The following is a 14,979-nucleotide window of genomic DNA, read 5'->3' as shown; positions in this document are numbered from 1 at the left end:
CCCGTGTCCCCTGCATCGGCAGGTGGACTCTCAACCACTGCACCACCAGGGAAGCCCAAAACTTTTTCTTTTAAAAAGATCTTGTAGCTTGTAAACATAATAGGCATAATAATGTTACATAAATTACAACATAGGGTGGTTCCCTGGTGCCGCAGTGGTTGAGAGTCCGCCTGCCGATGCAGGGGACACGGGTTCGTGCCTCGATCCGGGAAGATCCCACATGCCGCGGAGCGGCTGGGCCCGTGAGCCACGGCCGCTGAACCTGCGTGTCCGGAGCCTGTGCTCCGCAACGGGAGAGGACACAACAGTGAGAGGCCCGCGTACCAAAAAAAAAAAAAAAAAAGTTTTATATTTTAGTATAACAGCACTTTTCTTTCCTTCTTTTTGGACAAGGGACCCACATTTTCCTTTTGCACTGGGTCCTGCAAATTATGTAGCCAGCCCTACCCTGGACCGTTTTCTAGAGGTGATCTGGCCACCACTGCTCTTTGTAAAGGAGGTCAGACAACTATCTCTTAGGAAGCTGGTCTTGGGAAGCAAAATGACCCATTCAGAGATGGACTGGGGACCTTGTGTCCCGATTACACTGGCCCACAGCTGAGCAAAGGCAAAATAACACACACGCCAGTCATAGGCCTCTTCTCTGTTGACCGCAGTGGAATTGCCAGCTCCCCATACATAAGCTCCGCAGCCAGTTATGGCTGAAAGCATCATCCCAACCTCCCTCTCCTTCGTCAATGTTTTACTTGTCCTTCTCTGATGGATATCTGCATTACTCTGGGGACACAGCATGGAGCAAGACGGAAAACCCACTGAGAGAACTCAGCACAGGGTATGTTACCTTGTTGTTATTCAGACCCCAACAGTCAGCTTCTCAGCCTTTCCCTCTAAATCCTGTTGGGTGATTCCTGTTAGATACCCAGAAGCTCTCATAGGGTCACTTCACCAAGACAGTCAGAGTCTTGGCAATGGAGAAAAGCCCTGCAGGCACTTAAGGCTAAATCAGAGGAAAAGACCGTCATCCTTAGAGTGAGGAGTCTGGGACAGAAGCTGCCCCAGGTGATGCTCTACTGTTCTGCAGAACAGGGTGGGACAAACAGATTCTGCTGACAAAGTGATCTCCTTTGGATCGCTTCATTTCCCTTCACACAAACGACTTTGGCAACTTTTGTAAAAAAAAAAAAAAAAACAAGCACGCATAAGATTGTACTCTGAACACTTCTCCAATCTGAACACTTCGCCATCTGAACACTTCTCCAATTTCCACTACCATACAGTTTGACAACTTGATGATTTCCTGCCCTGAGCTATTTTCTGTTTCCATGTGTCTTCATCACAAGTTCCTTGAGGACAGAGACCATGTCTTCTCCTTCACATGTCCCCAAGGCTCCAGGTAAAACAACAATGCTATAGTTTCTAGAACACTAACATTCACTTTCTCATCCATTAACCCATCAATCCTCACAGCACACACCACACCCTCAAGCCAGGATAAAGCTCATTTTACAGAGGAGGTGATCAAGACCTCGAGAAGGTCACTGGTTTGCCCACACTCCACAACTGCTAAAGGGCAGAGCTAGGACCCAATCACAGACCTGTCTGATTCTGATCACAGCACCTTTGGGGAAGGGGCCATCTCTGACAAGGCAGGCATCACTCCTTTTTTGCACACTGCCTAGCACGGTTCATTACAAATGAAGATACTTGAGCGAGACCTTGTGATGATAGATGTTTTCATGTTTAGCAACAGAACCACAACTCCGTGTCTGCTTTTTCTACTACATGGCAGCACATCCTAAAAGTATCTCTCCTGTTACACGCTCCTACACTGTTCCAGGACTGCTGAGTGTGTCAAGGACTTTGGGCAGGAAGGGATGGGACTCTCCACAACTCTGGTCTTCCCGGTGGCCTCACACTTTCTGCACCCTCCCAGGATGGAGTGGGCAGCAACAGTAGCTTGAACCGTTCTGTCTAGACTTGCTTCGTGGCAGCAGTGACTATCTACAAACTGTGGCTTCTGTTCTTTGCCCTCCTAAGATGAAGGAAATGTGGACGTGTAGGCCTCCAGGGCATAGCCACCCCACCTGGGCTTCTCTCCTAAGTGTCAAAGACCAAGCAGATGCTGGCCCACAGGATAGTCCCAACTCATTGCAACTTTAATAAATGTTTTCACATGTTTATAACCATGGCGTGAGGAAGGCCTACTTAAGGTTCAAAAACACAGAAGCCACGAAGAAAAAAGACTAAAAACCTGGGCCACATAATAATCCAAAGTTTGGAACCATAAAAGATATCACAAAGTTAAAAGAAAATGACATATTAAAATATCTGTGGCATGTATAACAAGCTAGGGTTAATATTCAGTATATCAACAATTCTTACAATTCATTAAGAATAAGGTGAACCATTTAATAAAAAGGGGGAAAGAATATAAAGAGGCACTTCATAGTGAAAGAAATAGAAATGGCATACAGCAAAGGAAAATATGCCATATCTCACTGTAAACAAAAATACAGTTAAAATACTAAAATATCATAGCTCACTAAATTAGCAGACATTAAAAAGACTATTAATATCCAGTACTGGAATTTTAGTTGGATTTGCCCAGCAAAAAATGAGAGAAGACTCAAATAAATAAAATTATAAATGAAAGAGGAGACATTACAACTAATAACACAGAAATACAAAGGATCCTAAGAGATTACTATGAACAAGTATAGCCCAGCAAATTGGACGACCTAGAATAAAGTGGTAAATATACAACCTACCAACAATGAATCATGAGGAATTAGAAAATCTGAACAGACCAGTAATGAGTAAGGAGACTAAATCAGTAATTTAAAATTTCCCAGCTAAGAAAAGTCCAGAACCAGATGGCTCCACTGGTGAATTCTACCAAACGTTTAAAGAAGAATTAATGCCAATCCTTTTCAAACTTTTCCAAATAATTGACCTGAATAGACTTCCAAAGAAGACATACAAATGGCCAAAAAGTACACGAAAAGGTGCTCAACGTCACTAACCATCAGGGAAATGCCAATCAAAACCACAATGAGATATCAGTTCACACCTGTTAGAATGGCTATCAAAAAAGAAAATAGATAAGACAAATACTATATAATCTCACTTATATGTGGAATCTAAAAGAGCCAGACTCATAGAAACAAAGTAGATTGGTGGTTGCCAGGGGCTATAGAGTAGGGAAAATGAGGAGATGTTGGTCAAAGAGTATCAACTATTACTTATAAGAGGAATAAGTTCTGGGGATCCCACGTACAGCATAGTGACTACAGCTAACAGTACCGTATTGCATACTTGAAAGTTGCTAAGAGAATAGATCTTAAATGTTCTCACCATAACAACAGCAAAATGGTAATTATGTAAGGTGATATCTGTGTTAACTAACCTTATTGTGATAATCATTTCACAATATTTTTGTGTAACAAATCATCACACTGTACACCTTAAACTTACAAAATGTTAGACATCAATTATATCTCAGTAAAGCTAGAAGAAAAGAGAAAAAAAAATATCCAGTGTTGGGAGTTAGGAGGGCAGTTAGGTTGCATCAAATTTTAAAATGTGTTATGCTCTTTGACTTGGCATTCTACTTCTAACAGCTAACCTAGAGAAACATGTGCACTTGTGAATAAAGAAGCAAGGGCAGACATGTTCATTATAGCACTGTTTATAAAAGGATAACATTGGAAATAACCTAAATGTCCTCTAGTAAAGGCATGGCCTAATAAGCCACGGGACAGACATCGCAGGGAACGTTATGCAGCGGTTAGAAAGAATAGGTGATACGCTGAGCACTGACATGGAAAGATTTCCAAGACACAGGACGTGAAAAAAAGTGAATTGTTTAACAATATGCGTAGTGTAATCTACATTTTAAACATGTAACCCCATAAAACCACACATTTCTATATGTACACATATGCATGTGTAAATGGATAGAAATACCTCTGGAAAAAATACTAAACTGCCGGGGCTTCCCTGGTGGCGCAGTGGTTGGGGGTCCGCCTGCTGATGCAGGGGACATGGGTTCGTGCCTGGTCCGGGAGGACCCCGCATGCCGCGGGGCGGCTGGGCCCGTGGGCCATGGCCGCTGAGCCTGCACGTCTGGAGCCTGTGCTCCGCAGCGGGAGGGGCCGCAGCGGTGAGGGGCCCGCGTACCGGGAAAAAAAAAAATACTAAACTGGCAATAAGTTCTCTCTGGGTAGCAGAGTGTGTTTGGGGAGGCAGCAGCGGAGGGGCTCTTGCTATGACTGTTCTGTTGGCTGATATTTTTGCAAGAAGAGTGTATGCATATATTAGTTGTGCAATTTGAAAAGAAAAAGGAATTAACATAGGCCCAGGGTTGCTAAAGGACAGACCTATCAAATCCATTAGGTCTACCCTCCCTTTGGGGGCCCAAGTAGCCTGACTGGGGTCTGGAGAGGGGGAACGGGGTAGAGAAAAGGAGGCACCACCTGCCCAGTGTCAGCCCCCACCCACGTGTCAATAAGTCTCCTGACTTTCTGACAGATGTTATTCTATTTTCCACTGTGTCTCAGGTCAGGCTCCCTGAGAAACAGACTCTGAGACTGAGATTTGCATGCAAGAGGTTTACCTGGAAGAGCTCTGGGGAACAGCACCTCTGGGGGAGTGAAGACAGGACTGAGCAGAGGCTGTGGTGCCGTCACAACAAAGGACTTAGCAGATCCCAGAAGCTCTGGAGCTGAGAGGGCTCTTCAGAGTGGTCCCAGCATGGGGGTAGAGGGCTGGGCCTTTGCACCTCCACATGACCAGTCACTGGATGGGGGCTGCCTCTGGGAAAGGAGTGCAACTTTGGCCAAAGCAACTCACTTCAGCTGAGAGGCCGGTCCTGGGAGAGACTCGGCTGTGGGCAGCAGTTGGAGGAATGAACACCTCAGCCCTGAAGGGGAATCTGGAGCTAAGTGAGCATTTGTCTCAATGTCGATTCCTTCAAAGACGTCAGGTTGCAAAAATGAAGAAATAATTCAGACTGACCTAGCACCAACTCTGGCAGGTCCAGAGCTAAGCCCCTAAACTGCATTGTCTTCTTTAAACCTCACAAGTCTGAGCTGAGTACTAATATTATCTGTTTTACAAGTACTAATATTACTTGTTACATAGATGAAATTGAGGAAATTGAAGGAATTATACGATACAGAGGAAATTGAAGCTCAGAGAAGTAAAGTAATTTGCCTGAGGTCACACAGCTATCAAGTAACACAGAAAGGTTTCAGTCTAGGTCTGGCTGATTCCAGAGCCAGCAAGAGGGGAGGTGGCTTACTAAAAGCTCAGCCAGGACAAAGAAAAATAAGACCAACAATGGAGAGGTGTTAAGAAGGTAATTAATACCATTCTTCTGAATAGCAGGTTGGAACAGAGATGTCCAGGAGCCACACAAAAAGTCCTGGGCCCCCTGTTTGTCTTCACTGTATAAAGAAAATCAAGTATTTAATTCCCTACATAGTGTATGATGCTAATTTTAGCATGTTTTAAAACATGCAAATATTTACTATTTATTATATTTATCAATATTTACTATTATTTATTATGATATATATATTTCTTAATACAAACAAATTAGTATAAGTATAAAGACATGCAGGAGAGAGATAAACACCTATGGAGGGAGGGGTGCTGGATGAGAAACCATTTAAGAGTCTTCCATTTATATTTATATTACACAAATTCTTAAGCTGGGTAAGGAGTACAACAATATTTGTTATATAATTGTCTCTACAAAAAGTAGAAAGATGGGGCTTCCCTGGTGGCGCAGTGGTTGAGAGTCCGCCTGCCGATGCAGGGGACACGGGTTCGTGCCCCGGTCCGGGAGGATCCCACATGCCGTGGAGCAGCTGGGCCCGTAAGCCATGGCTGCTGAGCCTGCGCTACCGGAGCCTGTGCTCCGCAACAGGAGAGGCCACAACAGTGAGAGGCCCACGTACTGCAAAAAAAAAAAAAAAAAAAAAAAAGTAGAAAGAATAATGCCTTTTGTATTTTGAAACAGTTCATAATAACTGTTTTTCAAAAAGAAAAGTGTTCAGATAAGAAAGCTTATAAAAGCTAAGCAGTAGCACATTATTTAAACTTGTATATTTTTGTTTATTTAGATCCTTACTCTAATTTGAGGCATTATATGGCTTAAAAATAGAAAGTACTTATAAATAAATGTGCAGGTCCTTTAATGAAAAATTATAGAAAAAACCCTGGTGAGTGTGTGCAAAGACAGCCCATGTGCCAAGTCTTTAACATCAAGTCTAATGATGTACCTACTATCCACCTGGATCTTTTATGGAAATGGGATGAAAATTATAAACACACATGTAATGTATATACAGGATTGAGGAGGGCTGGTTTCAACACAGGAAGCCACTGCCTCCCTTCCCCCACACACCCTGATCACGTGACCCACAGCCCTTTGTTCTGTCACAGTCTTCCACTCATGGGGGGCACAGAACAGTAGACCTCTCGTTGCCAAATATACAGGCTCCACCTGCCCCACCAGCTGCCCCAGGGTTTCTGCTAATCCCTAAGGACATCCCTAGCTCTCCTGGGCTATAGATGACCCAACCTCCTCCTCCTAAGATTTGACTGCAAAAGTGCTTGGGGCAATGTTCCTGCACTAGGGGCAGTGGAGATGGGGGTGCAGAAACCAGAGATGAAGAGCACACCCCACGCTGCTTTTGGGGAGTAAAAGCCCAGCGACAGCTGAATCTCTGAAGCAGCCCATTCCCTTAAGAATCTGGAGTGTCAGGGACACCAATTCCCCCTCCTTGGCTCCTTGGGGCCTCTGGGTTCCTGTGGCGGGCCCCTCTGGGGAGCAGGTTGGCTGGGAACCACACTGCCACGTGTGGCTTCTGGCTCCCCATCCACTGATCACCCACAAGCCAGTGAGTGTCGCAGTCGCACAGGACAAGAAATGACCTTCAAGCAGATGGCTCACAGGCCACAACCAAGACAGCAGTTTTTGTTTTTGTTTTTGTTTTTGCAGTACGTGGGCCTCTCACTGCTGTGGCCTCTCCTGTCGTGGAGAACAGGCTCCAGACGCGCAGGCTCAGCGGCCATGGCTCACGGGCCCAGCAGCTCCGCGGCGTGTGGGATCTTCCCGGATCGGGGCACGAACCCGTGTCCCCTGCATCAGCAGGCGGACTCTCAACCGCTGCACCACCAGGGAAGCCCAAGACAGCAGTTTTTAAAACTGTTTCTAAAAATATTTTGTAAAGCTCCCAGTATTCTTTTACTGGTTCAAACAAACAAATGGAAAAAGATTTTTTAAGTCAATCAGGAAAATTGAACACATTCTTTTATAATGTTTTTTAAACTACTGTTAATTGTGTTGGGTGTACTAATGGCATTATTTTGTTCTGTCAGAAGTCCTTACTTGTCAGAGATACTTATTCAAGTATTTATCCATAGAATTATGTGATATCAGGAATTTGCTTTAAAAACCACCAACAAAACAAAGTAGTGGTGTGAGGAGTGAATGAAACAGAAATGGCAGTGTGTTCATTGTTGAAGCCAGGTGACGGGTACTACACTTTCTACTTTTGTGTATGTTTGAAGATTTTAAATAAAAAATTTAAAAGTGATCTCCTGAGGGGTTAGTTTCTCACCACACATACATAACTTTTTTGTTTTTTTCCCTTTCTCTGCCTTTTTTCACTTACAAAAGTAATATGTTCTTATAAAAAATGTCAAGCAATAGAGGGCTATAAATCCACTTTCCATTAATAAAGGCAAGAACTGTGTCATGTGTGTTTCTTGTCACCTCGTCCTTATGCAGGACGCTGTCCAGCACCCGTATGTGCTCAATTTAATGCAGTTAGAATCACTGTCCCTCACACAAGACTGGAAGGGACCTTTTAGGTTGTTTATTCCAATTCCTTCATTGTACAGATGGGGAAACTGAGACCCTGAGGAGAAGGTAACTGGGTCAGGGGCCCTGAGCTGGTTAGTGGCAGAACTATAAAAAGCTCTCACAATCCTTAAGGCAGCATTTGTTGGGTAGCCCCCAAGGAGATCCCTCAACCACAGGGCTGGTGAAGCCCCGATTTGTCCTGTCACCAGCACCTCCCATTCCCCCCACCCCTCTGACCCCTTCTTGACAGGAGCTGAGGGCATTGAGAGGGCAGATCCCAGACTCAGAGAAGGCCCCTGGGTGAGGTCCAAGGCTGCTCTGCACCAGCACCCTCCCCAGCTGCAGCCCCAGGCTCACTCCACCTCTCAGAGGCTGATGCCCACCCAGTGGGCGCCCTCCTTAGCTCCGGGCAGCTCCTCCTCCTACCCCAGTACCCACTCCCTGCATGCAGTCAGTGAAGTAAGTTTGTGACCTCATGCAAAAGGGAAAGTATTATAAGAAGGTGTTCTCTTAAAGCAAACAGATACGCTACTTTTCAGGCTTAAACAGAGGGTAGGATGGGAGGTGGGAATTCACACAAAATTCTAGGTTTATGAACCAGACTTTCCAAAGCCACTCTCTGACCCACAGCCCCACAGGGCCCAAGACCTTCAGAGCCACAGAAAGGGCCAGCTCAAAACTATTCCAGCTGCAGATTTAAGCTGTTTGCCCAGGATTTGCCCAATCTGAGGAGAGGGGAGGGAGTTTCACGAGAGGGTCTGGATCTGTGGTGTCCAGCATGGTAGCTATCGGTCAGTGCAGATATTGAACACTTGAAATATCCAGTCCAAAGTGAGATGTGCTGTCTCTATAAAATGCACACCAGATTTCAAAAGCAGTACAAAAATAAGAATGTAAAAAATCTCATTAATAATTCTTATATTGATACGTTAAAATGATAGTATTTTGGATATATGGGGTTAAAATATATCATTTAAATTAATTATTGTTTCATTTCTATCACTTTATTGAAGTATAATTGACAATCAACTACATGTATTTAAAGTGTTCAATTTGACAAGTTTTGACATGTACATACCGTGGAAACATCATTACATCATATAATGTACATGTCCATCACCCTCAAAGAGGTTTTCTCATGCCCCTTTGTAGTCCCTCCTTCCCCCTGCCCCCCAATCCTAAGATAATTAAGGATATTCAGTCTGTCTCTATGGAATAGTTTGCATTTTGTAGAATTTTATGTAAGTGGAATCACATAGTATGCATAATCTTTTACTGCGTTCACTCAGCATAATTATTGCGCGATTCACTCACATTGTTATCAGGAGTTCATTTTTTTAATTGCTGAGTGGTATTTCATTATATGAATCTATCATAGTTTGTTTATCCATTCACCTGTTGATGGACATTGGGGTTGTTTCTATTTGGGGGCTATTACAGATAAAGTAGCTATGAACATGTGTTTATCTGTTTCTTTTAACTTTTACTTTTTTTTTTTTTAATGTGGCAGCTACGAAATGTAAAATGTGCTCACGTTGCATTTCTATTGGATGGGGCACACTTAGATTCTCTTCTCAGCCTTCTGCTTTCCTGGCTCAGGCCAACTGTGTTTAATTCAACCAACTGGTGCCCTGGGCCAGGTGCAGAGCCAGAGCGGGGAGCTGTTGCTACAGAGGTGAAGGGCCTGGGGAGGGGGGGCCCTGAGTACATCACCCCTCTGTGCCCCTCAGACCTCCTTTTCCAGGAACTGTCTCAAGGCACTAGCCACGGGGCAGGGAGGCGGGAGGCAGATGCATAAACAGTCACCTTGAATTCAACATCAGAAGCCAGAGAGAGATGCATAAAGGCTCAGGTGATGCAGAGGAGGAAGCACGTGTGTCTGGGGAGTCTGGGAAGTTTTCCGGGGGAGATGGCATTTGCACTGGATCCTGGAGGAAGAGAATTCGCCAACCAGGGTCGGGGGAGGAGTTTCTAAGTGCAGGGGAAAGCTCTAAAATTCCCCAGGGCAAAGCAGGTTCCAGGAACTGGGAACTCTGTGCAGAGAGGAGGGCATCAGATGGGGTGGAGAGAGCTCAGGCTGGAGAGGGGCTGGTGGGCCAGAACAAAGGGCCTGCTATGCCATGGGGGAGGGGCTGGTCCTTACCCTCCAGGCAAGGACACTAGGGAGCCAGGAAAGAGAGCCAGGCCACTTTAGAAGAACCTCTATAGGTGGCAAATAGGAGTGATGCGTATTTGGACCATGCCAGTGGGAACAGACAACAGGGACTAAGTTCTGGAGAGTTCAGAAGCTGCTTGGACATGAATTGGCAACTAACCCGATGTGAGGCACACAGAAGAGCACAACCCTGGGGTCCTTACAGCTGGCGCTCCTGGGTGGTTGCCATCCTCCCTTGCCTAGATTCTGGCTACAGCCCTTCCACAGGTGTCCCTCTCACCCTGTCCTGGCCACCCAACCCAGTGTTGGCACAGAGAGATTTAACTCCACAATTGTCTCCTCCCAGCTCAGTGTCCCCTGTGGCTTTCCACCACCTGTAAGATGAAATCTCACTTCCCTTAGATAGGCACAAAGCCCTGGGCAAGTTGGGCCCACCCACCCAGGCACGCGCATGTGCGTGCGCACACACACACACAGTGCAGTAGTGCCCTGGCTCTCCATCCCCATGGTCTCTCGGCCTGAGGGCCTTGTCACATGGCTTAGCCTAGACTGAACACAAAACCCTCCTCCTCTTCCAGGCATGGTTTAAGGCTCCTCCAGAAGCACTCCCTGAGGGCTTCAGACCCCTGTGCCCAATATACACTTTGCATCTATAACCTCTTTCATGCTCACTAAACTGTCACTTCTTGAGGGCAATGTCTAAGTCTTTTGTTTCTGGAGCTGGAGTACTGGACACAGAGATATGAGGGTAACCTGATGTTGGCGGTAATAGCCTTAGGAAGGCTGAGATGAGGGAAGAGCCCCAAGGGCAACACTCTGGGCACCAGGATTTCTGACCCAACACAATGTGGAAATAGGGTCAGAGGCGATCGCTATTCTCTGCTCTGAAAAGTCTGGGGAAGGCTTATTTTGTCACAGGGGAAAGAGCTGTATGGAGACAAGAAAAAACAGCCAAAGGTCCCTGCCCTTAATATGTTCATAATTAAGATGAGGATGATAAGACAAGCACACATAAAAGGACATCAAAACATTGGATGTCCAATGTTTTAAAAAGAGCAACAAATAAATGTGACTTACAGGGAAAATCTGCATGGAATTAACCAAGTATTTATTGAGCTCTTACAATGTAGTCAGGTCATCCTCGAGCTGTAAAGGATGCCACAAGTGAACCTAAGTTGCCTGCCTTTGTCTCCAAGTGTGACCACTCACAGCAGGGAAGCGAGGTCCACGCTCATGAAGACATTTGGGAATCAACCCATCCCCAGGTGGGGAGGCCCAAGTGATAAATGTCACAGGTGTCTGGAATGGGGCTTTCAAACTTTACTGTGCATTTGGAATACCCAGGGGTCTTATTCAAATGCAGATTCTGATTCAGTAGTTCTGGGATGGAGCTCAAGATGCTACATTTCTCACAGGTTCTGAGCGGAGGTCCTAGCTGCTGGTCAGGGCCCCACTTTGAGTAGCCAGGACCTTAGTGAATGAAGAGAACCATGTGAGCTGGAGCGTTCAGGGAAGGCTCCATAAATGGGACTGAAGGAGCGGGGACTAGACGAGGCAGGAGGGCATTCCAGGGGTGGGCGGCCTGAGCAGGGACATGGGACAGAGGCAAGCTCACAGAGGGGGAGAACCACGGCGCAGGAAGTCCATACACTGGAACTGAAAATTCTCATTAGCCAGCAGCAGGAAGTGCAAGGGACCAAGTTATGTGGAGTCTTCAATGCCACACTACAGAGCTGCAATTTAATTTAAAAGGGAAAAGTGGGGGCTTCCCTGGTGGCGCAGTGGTTGAGAGTCCGCCTGCCGATGCAGGGGACACGGGTTCATGCTCCGGTCCGGGAGGATCCCACATGCCACGGAACGGCTGGGCCCGTGAGCCATAGCCGCTGGGCCTGCGCGTCCGGAGCCTGTGCTCCGCAACGGGAGAGGCCACAACAGTGAGAGGCCCGAGTACCGCAAAAAAAAAAAAAAAAAAACAAAGAAAAGGGAAAAGTGAGCTGGGGTTGGTTCTTGAGTCATATTTTGCTGACACATTCAGGAAAGGTAGAAAGAGAGTAAGGAATATATATCCACGCAGAGGATGAGGGGAAATGGAGTACAGTTTCTCTCACTTCTTACTTCAAGGCATTCAGTTCAGCTCCTTGAGGTCACATCCCCATCCCCTACCCTCCATCCCTCTGCCTCAGTCCAGGCCTTGCTCCCTGAGGCCTTGGCTCTAGAAGCCTTTTAAGTCTCAGATGATCCATGAACTCTGGGAAAGAAACCTTCTGCGGTTCTGTGCAGCCTTTCTTTCTCTCCACGGATGCATAAACAATTCAACTGCACGTGATAAAAGCAAGGGGAGGGGGGACCCACATTAATTTCCTTGAGGCAAATGATAAGCTGGCAGATTTGGCTCTCTGGGAGGAGATAAAAGCTCCAAACACAGCCGAATGGCTCTCGGGATCCGAGCCTGGTACGGATGCAAATTAAAATAAAAACTATATAAACAGTAGCACAATGGCACCATTCAGGGCTCCTTCATTAGAAGCCAGCTCTCCAGCACCATTGCCCACAAAGACAATTTCCCTTTCTTCTCCCTCCTAACGAATTTCCAAGCTGGTCAACAAAAGGAGGCTAAGGACAAAAGCAGTTCTAATTGATGAGGCTCTTGGGAGAGGGTCGTTGGGGAGATTCATTTTATGTGTGCAAATCAAAAAGCAAATGTGATGTGTCAGACCAGCTGAGGACAGGCCTCCCGCTGGGGGTGGTAGATGTGCCAAGTCCCTCCTCTCAAGGCTCCATACAGACAGATAACAACCCAAAGGTCACATGCACCAGCCAGGCCTCCCAGAGCCCGAAAGAGCCAGCTTCCTCAAATGCTGCCTTGCACAGGGGGACCCCATTCAGCATCCAGGCGCAGGATGCAGCAACTCGCGACCATGGCAGCCTCTCCTCTGTATTGCAGAGGACAAAGTTCATTCGTTATATTATCATGAAGCATCTTTAAGGTGGGCAGTCACTGGGGTGAGGAGAGTCAGTTTTAGCAAAATCCACCACGTATTGAACGTTCAGGCTCCGGGGGGAATCTCTGCTCACAAACCACAGGTATCCCTGATTTTTTCCCATTCAGTTTTCATTTCTAATCACCTATGCCACTTCAGAAAACTTTTCAAGTGACAGTGCTCTCCAACTGTATCATCCATCCTCATGACGGCTGTGCAGCCATGAAGATTTCTTCGCTTCCAGATCCCTTCACACTCATCTCCCAACCACACTCCTCCCCCAACTTGGAATTGCCTACTACATCCCTGCTGTCCATCTATATCCTCTTTGTCTCACGAACCTCATGTTTCCTCATTATAAGATGGAGTAATAATCCTTGCTCCACTCATCTCATGGGCTATTGGGAGACTCAAATGAAATGAACATGAAAGCAACTATAAACAGCATACATATTTCTGTTTTCACAGAAACGTCTTAGCTGAGGCTATAGCACTGGACCATTCAGTGACCGCCAAAAATCTCTCTCTTTATCATTAAATGAGACTTTTTTCAGCCAATAGGACAAACAAGACTTGTCCTATCCATCGACACCAAAAGGAACTCCCAACATTTTTAAATGATGGAAACCCAAACAGCCAAAGCGAGCCATCCCCCACCTTGGCCCCTTCATGGTTCCCCAGATATCTCACAAGCACATGCCTGGTACTCACTCTCTGTTTCACCCAGTTTATGCTTCAGGCCACACTGATCTGACATCAGGCCAAAGGGCTGGTGCCTGGGAGAAGGAAAGACCAAAGAGAGTAGTGAGGCTGGGAGGATTTCTTTTCTCCAGCTCTGAATGTTGCTTTACTTTGCCCCTTTAGGGAAGAGGCAACAGTGTGAAAATGAACAGTGTTTGCAGTCTAACAGGCAGCAGCTGCTGCAGATGGGAGGCCCTGTTCTTTCCCCACTTGTAGCCTAAGAAGCAGAGGAGGAGTGAAGAGAGGAGAGAGATATGAAAGTCCCATGACCAGACTGCCCTCTCTAGCCCTCTGCAGCTAGCCGGGTGGTCACAGAGCTCTATAGTTATTATCTCATTTTCCCAGCTGATAAGGAGGTGCTATCTGCCACAGTCACCCCTGGCTTTAGAGCTGGTGGTTAGTAGCACGTGACCCAGCACTATTTTCCTCAACACTTCCAAGCCCTGGCTGCCCTGGACAACGCTGCCGAAAAGATAACAATGTGTGGTTGATATGCTCAGGGCTGTTCCGAACCACACTCACATTACCACTTGTGTAAGTTTCCTAGGGCTGCCATAACAAATTACCACAAACTGGGTGGCTTAAAACTATAGAACTTTATTTTCTCACACTTGTGGAGGCCAGAAGTTCAAAATCAAGGTGTGGGCAGGGTTGGTTCCAGCTGGAGGCTCTGAAGGAGAATCCATTCCGTGCCTCCACCAGGGGAGATCTACGGCATTGCTTGCCTTGCGGCTATATCGCTCAAATTCCTGCCTCTGACTTCACATAACCTTTTCCTGTGTCTCTGTGTGTCCTCTCCTCTTCTTATAAGGGCACCTGTCATTGGACCTAGGGCCCACCCTAAGCTCAGGATGATCTCATCTCAAATCCTTACATTATATCTGCAAATATCACTTTCCAATAAGGTCACCTTCACGGGTTCCAGGGGTTAGGACTTGGACATCTTTGCGGGGGACCACTATTCAACCCACTGCAGCCCCCAAGCAAAGGGGAAGGGACAAGAGAAGGACACTCCACTGAGCCTCTGTTGAAACCTGCAAGAATTCATGGGGCAAAGTGGGAAGGGGAGTTATTCAGCCAAATTATGGTGGCAAAAGGGCTGTGGGATACTGAATGAGCCTTCAGCATGGCTGCAGTAGGGACGAAGGGACACTGGCTTGGGATCTGCCCTCCACTGAGACCCACAGAGGGCACCAGGTGGCTGCAACAACAAAATAACAGGGAAA

General features: G+C 46.3%; 1 protein-coding gene across 1 annotated transcript in view; it reads right to left on the bottom strand.

The window, feature by feature from the left end:
• The window catches only part of RTN4 (reticulon 4), a 170,091-nt gene extending 156,309 nt beyond the window's left edge, over positions 1 to 13,782 (bottom strand). The window contains exon 1 of the mRNA XM_007465678.1: positions 13,703 to 13,782. The gene's annotated coding sequence lies outside the window, so the exon portion shown is untranslated. The remainder of the gene's footprint in view (positions 1 to 13,702) is intronic.
• Positions 13,783 to 14,979: the final 1,197 nt, after the last annotated feature.

Source organism: Lipotes vexillifer, unplaced genomic scaffold (genome assembly GCF_000442215.2).
Source record: "Lipotes vexillifer unplaced genomic scaffold, Lipotes_vexillifer_v1.1 scaffold77, whole genome shotgun sequence".
NCBI lineage: Eukaryota > Metazoa > Chordata > Mammalia > Artiodactyla > Lipotidae > Lipotes > Lipotes vexillifer.
The sequence above is the reverse complement of the archived record's forward strand: the minus strand, read 5'-3'. Positions and strand labels throughout refer to the sequence as shown.